Source organism: Bos javanicus, chromosome 18 (genome assembly GCF_032452875.1).
Source record: "Bos javanicus breed banteng chromosome 18, ARS-OSU_banteng_1.0, whole genome shotgun sequence".
NCBI classification, from domain to species: domain Eukaryota; kingdom Metazoa; phylum Chordata; class Mammalia; order Artiodactyla; family Bovidae; genus Bos; species Bos javanicus.
Genome location: NC_083885.1, coordinates 45,764,289 through 45,775,296, shown reverse-complemented (window position 1 = coordinate 45,775,296; position 11,008 = coordinate 45,764,289). Strand labels below are relative to the sequence as shown.

General features: G+C 46.8%; 1 long non-coding RNA gene across 1 annotated transcript; it reads right to left on the bottom strand.

Moving 5' to 3' along the window:
* Window positions 1-9,759, bottom strand: LOC133230465 (uncharacterized). The gene is made up of 3 exons (XR_009730872.1): window positions 9,428-9,759; window positions 7,130-7,246; window positions 1-4,557 (listed from the first exon to the last, which is right to left on the bottom strand). It is a non-coding gene; the product is annotated as an uncharacterized LOC133230465 (long non-coding RNA).
* Window positions 9,760-11,008: the final 1,249 nt, after the last annotated feature.

The following is an 11,008-nucleotide window of genomic DNA, read 5'->3' as shown; positions in this document are numbered from 1 at the left end:
TAAAGAGGAGGAAATAGAACTATCTTTATTCATTGACAACATGATTGTGTAAATACAAAATCCTAAGGACTCTGCAAAGAATCTACTAGAAGTAAAGAATAAATTTAGTAAGGTTCCCACATACAAGGTAAATACACAAAAATCAATTGTATTTTCTGCTAATGAATGACTGAAAATTAAAATTTAAAAGTAAAATTTATGATACCTTATAAAATGCTTAGGAATTAGCCAATGTTGTATAATACCTATACACTACAAAAGAGTTGTTGGCAAATTTTTCTGTAAAGAGCCAGATAGTAAATATTACAGGCTTTACAGGTTACATCTTGTTGTATTTTCTTCTGTTTTTATTTATTTTTTAAATTTAGTAACTGTTAATACTATTTTAAGCTCACTGGCATTACACACCCACATTTTACATCCACAAAAACAGGCTGTGGACAAAACATGGCTCATGGGCTATCATTTGTCACCTCCTACTACAAAACATTCTGAAAGAAAATTTAAAAGTCCTAAATATAAAGAAAATATGTACCAATCTGGTAGAGTGGAAAAATTAATATTGGTAAGTTATCAATTCTGATCATGACCCTTAAAGTGAATCTATAGGATTATTATAAGAGATACTGTGTCCTTGAGTAATAAGACTTTTCACCCAAGGTGAATCCTGCAATAAATCTGTCCTGCACCCAGGAGAAGACAGCTCACAGCTGCTTAGTTTGCTGCATGACTCACTTGGCAGAGAGATGCCTGAGGGGTAATTCTGACAATTTCTGCTCTCTGTCCTCTCTGTTCTCTCCTTCTCCCAGAAGATTCTGAAGATACTAGAGCCCACTGTGGCCTGTGGGTACCTTGAGTCTGAATTGGTTGAGTTGAACCAATTCAGACCTCCTACTATGCATTGCATGTGCTCATCAGAGGTGTGCCATGGTGCTGAGTCTCCTAAGGACTATAAAAATGGTCACCCACAATGCCTACATGAAGAGGAGGCACCACAGTCAAGTGGATAACGCATGAGCTCTGGAATCAGACTGAGTTCAAATCCTGGCTTCTCCACTAACATGCATGTGAGCTGAGGAAGGTTCTAAGGGTTAAATGCTGTTTGCAATCTGTAAAGTATACGAAAAGAATTGAAGAGAATTTGCCTGCCTGGAAAGTTATGTTGCAGGGTGCAGTGTCTATCTGGTCAGGTCAGGTCTGGGTGCCCCATCTCAGAAAACTCCCCAGCTCAGGATGCTGGGGACTTGCTCCTTTCCAAGGTGGCCACAGAGAAGGCATGCCTGCTCCTGGACTTGGAACAGTGATAGAGAGGTCCCCCAAGGAGGCACATCTGGTAGCCCTGAGCTACTAGCATGAAAAGTGGAGAGTGTGGAGTAAACTGTGGTGGGTGGTGACCACCTGAAAGGAAGAGGCTGGGACAGAAGCTGCTCATCCTTTCCTCTGCACCTTAGCACCCATTCTCTTGCAGCTATCCCAGGCCTCCTGGACAATGACTGGAACAGAGCTGAACCCTGGTCCCCCAAACCCCCTTTCTTTTACCCTGACTCCTTCCTGCAAGCCAGTCCTGACCCTGGCAGGATCCAGGTTGCTCTGGCACTTTGGCCTCTGGCTTTGGCAGGCTCTGCTCGGCAGTGACCATGGGGAAAGGGCTGAGGGACTCATAGGGACTGGTTGCTGAGCCTTGGTGTGGAGGAACCTGCACACCTGGGGGTGACAGTTGTGTAGGCTCTGGGAGTTCACAGTCCTGAATAGTCCTCCAGACCACAGGGCACATGTGGTGCCAAATACTTGCAAAGGGCTGCTTTGAAGAGTTAAAACACTCCTCTGGGACTGGGCAGCTGGGCTTCGCCCTCTGCCCTCTCGTGCTTTTCCATCACTCCCCTTTGCTGGAGGGCCCTTTCTCTGTCAATGCATTTCAGCACTATGTCACAAGCACCAGGCTGATCTGTGCACACCGTACCTTGGAGGAGCTGGTAGTGAGGAGAGCTCAAGTTGCGTACTAAACTCTCAGGTTCAACTGCCCTCCATGGGCAACTTCCTCAGCAAGTTTCACTCCTTCCTGTGCCAGCCCAGCTCGCCCTCCCCATTCCCGCTTTGGGCAGGGATCTCTCTGGAGCACCTGTGCCCTTCCTCCACCCTGTTCCCAGCAGGTTCTACCCAGATCTAGGGTTGTTACCTCCTCAAGTTTTCTATCACCCTGAAGAGGTGTTACCCAGTCCAGTAGGCTCGGGGCTCCTCTCCAAGATCTTTCCCTTGGGATCCTGGTGGCAGTGGTCTGTGGTGGTTTAGTTGCCAAGTCATGTCCAACTCTTGTGACCCCATGGACTGGAACCTGCCAAACTCCTCTGTCCATGGGATTCTCCAGGCAGGACTACTGAAGTGGGTTGCCATTTCCTTCTCCAGTGGATCTTCCTGATCCAGGAATTGAACCTGGGTCTCCTGCTTTGCAGATTCTTTTTTTTTTAACTTTTATTTATTGGGCTGCATGGGGAGTCTTCTGTCTTCCCTGTGGCATGCAGGATCTTCAGTTGCAGCATGTGGGATCTAGTTCCCTGACCAGGGATTGAACCCAGGCCCCCTGCATTGGAACTCGGAGTCTTAGCCTCTGGACCACCAGGGAAGTCTCTGCAGACAGATTCTTTACCGAATGAGCTGTGTCCTGGTAAGACTCTCCAAGTGACAGTATTGTGTGCTTACAGTTCAAAGATGTGTAGCCACTCGAGAATAGTAAAGAGCCCTCCTCCAGGGCCAGAGGGACTCCCCTTGCTTTTCTCCCTGAGCAGGCCTGCCTGTATGAGGCCTGGGCCATCCAATCCATCCCTAGATCCTTGCCTAAAGGAGATCAGGTTGATGGCACTAGGAGCTCATGGAAAAGGGACAGCATAGGAGGATGATCAAACAGTGATCAAAAGGCAGACTGTCAGGAAGGAGCCACCACAACAGGGGGAATATCCTGTCAGCATCTAGACCCCTTTGGGTGGTGGCAGTTTTGGGGTCACTGTGTTCATCCCAAACGCCAGTACCATGTCTGGGGCAGGCACCCAGCTTTGGAACTAGGCTTGGGAGAACACCCAGCACTACAGCTCACACTGTATAGGCTTAGACTTGCTACCTGTCAGCCTACAGCACCTGCCACTGAGTTTACAGCGACCAGGTTGTATGGAGTGAAAACTGTCCTAGGAGACCTTTCCTTCCTGCCTACAGTCAGAGCACCTGAGGCCCACTCTGCCCAGTGCACCTGTTCCTACTGAAGGAGACAGCAGCCCTGAGAACAAACTCACTTCTGAGGCATGGCTGCTCCTGCTGAAGTCTGGGTCACCTGGGTGCTGGGCTGCTGGAACACAGCAGATGCAGTAGGAGGGGCCGGCATCATAACAGTGCTTGGGAGATGCCTCGGTTCCCACCCACAGTCAGACCACCTGGGACACACCTGACCAGAGGACATCCGTGGTGCTGAAAGGTCCAAAACCACACCTGTGTCAGAGGCCCTTTTGTTCCCCTACAGTCAGAGCACCTGGTCACTACCAGAACACACGTGTCCCAACAAGCAAGGACAGCACAATACCTATGATGGAGGATGATCAAATAAATGGCCGAAAGGCAGGACTATCAGAGGGTGGGGCACCCCATCAGCATCTAAGCCCCTTTAGGTAGTGGTAGTTTTGGGGTCTTTGTACCTGTCCCCAGACCCACTTCCATCTTTGAGGCACCTGGTTCTCTTCCCACAAATGGACAGAGCATTTGGGGCCCATTGAGCCAATAAACACTTCCAGCCTTCTGTGAGACACCCAGGGGAGCCTGGCTGTTACTATCAGAGGGGCTGGCACTAAACCTGTGGCTGGAGATACTGCTGTTCATGAATCCAGTCAGAGCACGAGCGGCTTTCCAGTCCTGAGTATAGGTGCTGCAGTGGGAGGAAACAGCATCATACCTGTGTTTAGAAACACTTCTGGTTCCACCAGTATTCAGGGCACCTAAGGTACTGATGGCCAGAGCATGTCTGTTACAGCCAGAAGGGACAATACTGTACATTTTAAGGAAGATTCTTCTATTCTCGCCTTCAGTCAGAACACCTGGGGCCTAGCCAGCCAGGGTACCCACTTTTGACTTTGTAGGAGCTGACACCACTGAGAAAATACCCATAATTCAGGCACACTTGTTCCTACCTAAATGTGCCTCTGAGGTGGGCAGAGTCAACAGCGGCCTGCCTTTGAGGCTTCCTCGTCACCTGCCCAGGTCTTCACTGGAGATGCAAAGTGTTGAATCACCAACCTATTCATTTTCTTCTAGTGAAAGAGCCAGGAATTCAACAACCAAGAGGCCAAAGCTTCCTGTGGAAAAGGCAGCAGACGACCACTGTCCACCATGAGCAAACCTCCCTCTGCTGGGAAGAGGCTCAGCACAGACCATGCCAGTGATGACGACACATGGAACCGCCGGCTCTTTTTCCTCCTACAGAAAGCTGGAGGCTCATTGCCTCCAGGTGCTTTTGTACAAGCCGTAAGGTATGGATTCAGATGAGCCAGGTCAGAGGTCAATTCTGGCTTGAGAAGTTCACTGGGGAGAGGAGAGAGAGATTTGTAAGTTTCAACTATGCTGCATTTCATTCTTAGCCTGGAATACCCAAGCCCTGGGCCAGTTTTCCTCTAGTCTTGATATTGGTGAGACAATCCCTTCCCCTGCTGCCTACAGATGTCCCCTTTCCCTTTACCCATTTTGCTTCATGGTTCTTTCACTTTTCTTTCCAGATTAAATATATAAAGCCTTCTTTTAAAACTTATTTTTTTAAAAGGAGTATAATTGCTTTACAATGTTGTGTTAGTTTCTGTTGTGCAAGTACGTGAATCAATTATAAGTGTGTACTTATCCTCTCCCTCTTGTGCCTCCCTCCCCCCACCCCCATCCCACCACTCCAGGTCATCACAGAGCACCAGGCTGCGTAAAGCCTTCTTCATATTAATTTATCCCCATGTCTACGAGCCTTTGTTCTTTGACCAGTCCGTGGAAGAACTGACCTGTATGAGTGGCAACAGGTGGAGCCTGACTTAACTTTTTCAAGTTTTCTAGGTCTCAGCAAATATAGCGACATTTACGACTTAATGTGCCGACTTCTGAAGTCCCAAGGGGAAGACAGGGTGCCTCACCCTTGCTTCTTTCCTCTTTTCCCTAACATCTGGCCTGTTTGCCAGCTCATCCCCACTGTGCAAAGCACATTTTACAATTCTAGTCTTTTTAAAACGTTTGAATATCTCTTTTGTATCGTTTTCTTTAAATTAGACTTAGGTCAGGCATTCTACCACATTCACACTGCTCAGAGAGGATGGGCTTGGCATCTGCCGTCCTGGGCCTGGAATGGAAGAAGGAATTCATGCCACTCTGTAATTACTGAAAATGTTAAGTCTAGGATAAAATATGTGACTCATCAATGATTTTCGGTCACTGGAACTATGGAAACAAACTAGGGAGGAATTCATAGACGGGGAAGATAAGAATGGAGAATATACAGGGATGATGCAATTCTCAGTGCATATGGTTGAGATCGTTGGCTCTGTGCATGGGGGTGACATCCTCACCTCAGATCATCACAAAAAACAGATTCTAGAAGGATCCAAGATACCAGATACTAAAAGTGAAGTTATGAATGTTTTAGGACAAAATGTAAGAGACCCTGATTATAGCCTTGGGATATGAAGGAGTTCCTTTTTAAAATAGTTTTTCAATTTTTAATTGAAGGATAATTGTTTTACAGTATTGTGTTGGTTTCTGCCATACAACAGCAAGAATCAGCCACGGGTGTATGTATGTCCCCTCTCTCTTGAACCTCCCTCCCACCTCCCACCCAACCCTCTAGTTTGTCACAGAGCACTAACTTGAGATCCCTGTCTTATACACAAATTCCCACCAGTGATCTATTTCACATATGCTAGTGTATATGTTTCCATGTTACTCTGTCCAGGAGTTCTTTTTAAATTTTTTTAAAAATGTATTTATTTATTTTTTTTGGTGATGTAAGCAGCATATGGGATGTTAGTTCCCTGACCAGGGATCAAACCTGAGCCCCTTGCACTGTAACCTCAGAGCCTTAACCACTGCACCACTTCAGGGAAGTCCTGAAGGAGTTCTTAAGAACAAAAAGATCATAAAATAAACCAAGAAATAAAATTTAACCAAAACAAAAACCTTTTATTTAAAAACCATGTGTTGTTGTTGTTTAGTGGCTAAGTTGTATCTAACTCTTTTATGATCCTCTGTCCATGGGATTTCCCAGGCAAGTATACTGGAGTGGGTTGCTATTTCCTTCTCCAGGGGTTCTTCTCAACCCAGGGATCCAACCTGCGTCTCCTGCATTGGCAGGTGGATTCTTTACCACTGAGCCACTAGGGAAGCCCTTTAAAAACCATACACAAAACTAAAGGACATGGTACATAAGTTATATCTTTAAAAAGTTATGACAAAAGTCAATGTAATTCATCATGCTCAGAAATTAAAGGAGGAAAGCCATGCAATCATCTCAATAGCTGTGGACAAATTAACTGACTCAGTTTAACATTCCTTTAAAAAAATCTTTTAACAAAGTTGGAATTTGGAGTGAATTTCCTTCCTATGGTAATGTGTACATCAAAACAAAACACAACAACCTCAGCTAACAGCATACTGCTCACACTTCCCCAGAGACCAGAACTGGAAAATGGTGTTCATTGTCTACTACATTTTACTGGAGGTTGTGGCAAATGTCGCATGTAAGAAAAGTAAATAAAATCATACAGATTAAAAAATAAGAAGTAAAATTGCCTTAGATTCAGAGAAGTCATGATTGTTTACATAGAAAATCTTATGGAATCTAAAAAGAAACCAGAGGAAGAAAGGAGTGAATTTAGCAAAGCTCTGGCATAGAAGATATATACATATATAAAACATTTTTTTCTGCCTACTACCATATGCCAGTACATGTATGTGTTTGTTTATCTGTGTGTATATGAGTGTACATGGGCTAGTGGAGTGGAAAACTAATATTGGTAAACTGTCAATTCTGATCATGACTCTGAAAGCTGGTCTATTCTGTTATTCACAGAGATATTGGTACCCTTTGGGCATAAGACTTTTCAGCCAGGGTGAACCTTGCACCCACCTTATATGCATCTCCTGTTCTTGCACCTGGGAGAAAAATCACTCACAGACAGCTGTGTGATCTGCAGCAAGATGGCAAGACTCAATCACCTGATGGTGCTATGTTGACAACTGGTGCCTGCAAATGTAAAGGTAAGGAAGAGAAATTCAAGGACATGCAGATTAAAACAGAAGAAATTAAAATGACTTTAATTCTATGAATGCAATTCATAGAAAACCTTCTTGTGGGTGTAGAAAATCCTAAAGAATCAAAGAAGAAGCTATCAGTAGTCAAAAGGGAATTTACCCCAGGTCTCAGCATGCAAATCAATATATTTTTAAACGTATTTTCTATATACCATCAAAGAACTACCGAAAGCTAAAATTGAAAGGATATAGTATTTGAAAATCTCATAAATTTCTTAAAGATAAATTAACAAAATCTCTGCAAGATCTAGTTACAGAAAACTACAAAACAGCAGTTGCAAATTTTCTCTTCAAGGGCCAGATAGTGAATATTATAGGTTTTGTGGAACTGATGGTCTCTTTTAAATATTCTTTCATTTTTTAAAACTCTTTAAAAATGTTAGCACAATACTTAGTCATTGGCCTTATTAAAACAAACGGGGGCCTAATTGAGCCTATAGGTCATAGCTTGTGGACACTGCTACAAAACATCGCAGAGAGGAATATATATATGCATACGACTTCCCTGGTTGCTCAGACGGTAAAGCTTCTGTCTACAATGCGGGAGACCGGGGTTCGATCCCTGGGTTGGGAAGATCCCCTGGAGGAGGAATGGCAATCCACTCCAGGACTACTGCCTGGAAAATCCCATGGACAGAGGAGCCTGGTAGGCTACAGTCCATGGGGTCTCAAAGAGTCAGACACAACTGAGCGACTTCACTCTCTCTCTCTCTCTCTCTCTATATATATATATAAAGACACACACACACACACACATATATATATATCACATGGTGCTATGCTGTGCTTAGTCACTCAGTCATGTTTGACTCTTTGCGACCCCATGGACTGCAGCATGCCAGGCTCCTCTGTCCGTGGGGATTGTCCAGGAAGGAATACTGAAGTGAGTTACCATGCCCTCCTCCAGGGAAGCTTCCTAACCCAGGTCCCCACACTGCAGATGGATTCTTCATTGAGCCACCAGGGAAGCCCTCATGTATCATGGTACTCTACTGTAAAAATTAATATTGATAAATTATAAATTTTGGCCAGAACCCTGAACAACAAGAGATACTGGTACCCTTAGGGCACAAGGCTTTTAGGGCAAGATGGACCCTTGACCCACCTCATGTACCATCTCCTATCCTTGGCCTTAGAAGAAGACAGGTCATGGAGATCATCACTGTTTGCAGAGCAAACACTTAGAAATGTCCTAAGGAAAGGTGCCAACAACAATGATGCCAACTCTACATCTTCTGGGGAGACCGAGGCCCCCTTGTAGCTAATGGTGACATCTGAGTTGAACTAAAAGAAAGACTTTCTAGTAAACTCTGTGTGTGTGTGTGTATTCAGTCATGTCTGACTCCTTGATACCCCCATGGACTGTAGCCCGCCAGGCTCCTCTGTCCATGGGATTTTCCAGGCAAGAGTACTGGAACAGGTTGCCATTTCCTGCTCCAGGGGATCTTCCCCGCCCAGGGATCGAACCTGTGTCTCTTGGGTCTCCTGCATTGGCAGGTGGATTCTTTACAACTGAACCACCTGGGAAGGCCAGTAGACAGTGTGTGTGCTCATTACATTAATAAGTGTGCCATGGGGCTAAGATTCCTATAGGTTATGAAAAAAATGGTTACCCAGTAGGCCTCCATGATGAGAGGGCACCACAGTCTGGCCACTCCACCTGTGTGAGTGAATAAAGTTATAGAACTAAATGCTGTTTTACTAAATTTGTAAAAATAAGCAAAGAAACCCTTCTTCCCAGAAAGGAATGATGTGTCATTCAGGCAGGTCAGAACTCAGTTCCTCACCTCAGACACCCAGAAAGCCTAGATGGTGAGGCTCCAGGCTCAAGTCTCTCCAGGGCAGCTTCAGAGAAGTTGCCTGACTTGAGGATTTTGGGAGCTGACTTCAGAGGAGGGAAGAGAACAGGGTGCAGGACAAGGAGAGCAAAATGATGACATCAGTGGCAACTGCCAAAAAGAAAAAGGCTCCAGCTTCTTGTGCCCTATGGCACTCTGGTGTCTCCTTCCTCAGCACCTGTCCTGCAGAAGCCTCCCTGGCCCTCTGGGTGGGTAGTCACCCTAGGAGACAGCGCAGCCCTCCTACCCTCCATCATCGGGCTTCTCATACTCACCTATCCCAGTGAGCTGGGTCGCCATCTGGATCTGGGCTGCTCCTCAGACTCGGGGGCAGCTTCTGTCTTCCCCGGTGACCCCGGAGAAAGAGCTGCAGGAAGCTCCGCCACTGACTACAGAAGCCACTGTCCCCAGACCAGGCGCTATGGGCCTGCAGACCCGCGCACCGACGCAGGATGAACGGACGCTGGCCTGAACGGTTCTTAGGCTTCCTCCCGGCGCACTGGCACGTCTGAGTCTGCGCACCCGCAACACTTCGTACCTGCGTGGAGTTCCAGAGGGGCAGAGGCCCGTTGGGGTTGGGCCGTTGGACCTCGCCCTTTGCCCTCTGTCGCTCCTTCACGCCCTTCTCTCGCGCACCTTCCTCTGTCACGTGTCCCAGGGGTGTTACCCTCGTTGTCGAGTAATCGGAAGCCAGGAGACCTCTCTGAGCTTCCCAGCCCGCTCGGAGGATCCCTCAGCGCGCAGACTTCTCTTCATCGGCAACTTCCTCAACTAGCTCCACACCCCGTTCCCCACTCTGATGTCCCGCCCCCGCATCCCCTTGTCTGGTCTGAATAAATCTCCTCCACCTGGGCTGTTGACTGAGATTATCACCCCAGTTTGACATCACAGCTAAGAGGCTAAGCTAAGACCTGATCTGGCAGGCTCAGTGCTCCTCTCTGTGGATCCGTACCTCAGTGTGGTGTGTGTGTGTCTGTTCTTCTGGTCTCAGAAGCTATCACTGTCTGCTTGCTCTTCCAAGATGTTCCTCCACTCAGGAACATTGAAGACTCCTCCTGCAGGGTGCAAAATAGCTCTTGAGCAGGCCTCTGTGAAGCCTGGGCCATCCAGTCAGCCCTAGATCTCTGCCTGAAGGAAACTGAACTGAACGCCCTACAAAAGGAAGGGCGGAGGAGGACACAAAATAGCATAGGACAGATGATCAGAGAAGGGCTCCCGCCCTGGCTCAAAGCAGTGGGAGTGTACCAGCACCATGCAGGGCCCTGGAGACCAAGAGGGTCTTCACCTGCTTCTGGTAGAGTCCTGGGCTTCCTAAAGGAAACCTCTATACCCAGAGCCTGGAAGACAAGTTGAGTAAGAAAGTGAAGACAGGGACTTCCCTGCTCATCTAATGGTTAAGAATCCACCTTGCAATGCAGAGACTGCGAGTTTGATCCCTGGTCAGAGAACTGAGAACCAACATGTCATGAGGCAAACTCAGCAGCATGCTGCAACTGCTGAGCCCAGGCTCCAAAATGAAAGATCCTGCATGATGTAAGGAGGATCCTGCATGCCTCAACTAAGACCAGATGCAGCCATATAAGAAAAAAAAAGTGGAAACACCGTCTATGGGTCCATCACCAGAGGCCATCTCCAGCTCTTACAGCCCTGCTGAAGACTTTATCTGTCTTTGGAGGACTGATCTGGGTGCAGCAGGACTGTCTGGCCCACTCTCATCCTGCCCCTGCTGCCAAAGAGGTCAGCAAAGAAAGAGCTTGATGAAGGCTTTACACCCAGACGTCCAGGCTCTCTTAAGTCAGAGAAGATACAGGGAAGAAAGCTTCCAGATGCTCCATCCAAAAAAACCTCTCTACTCA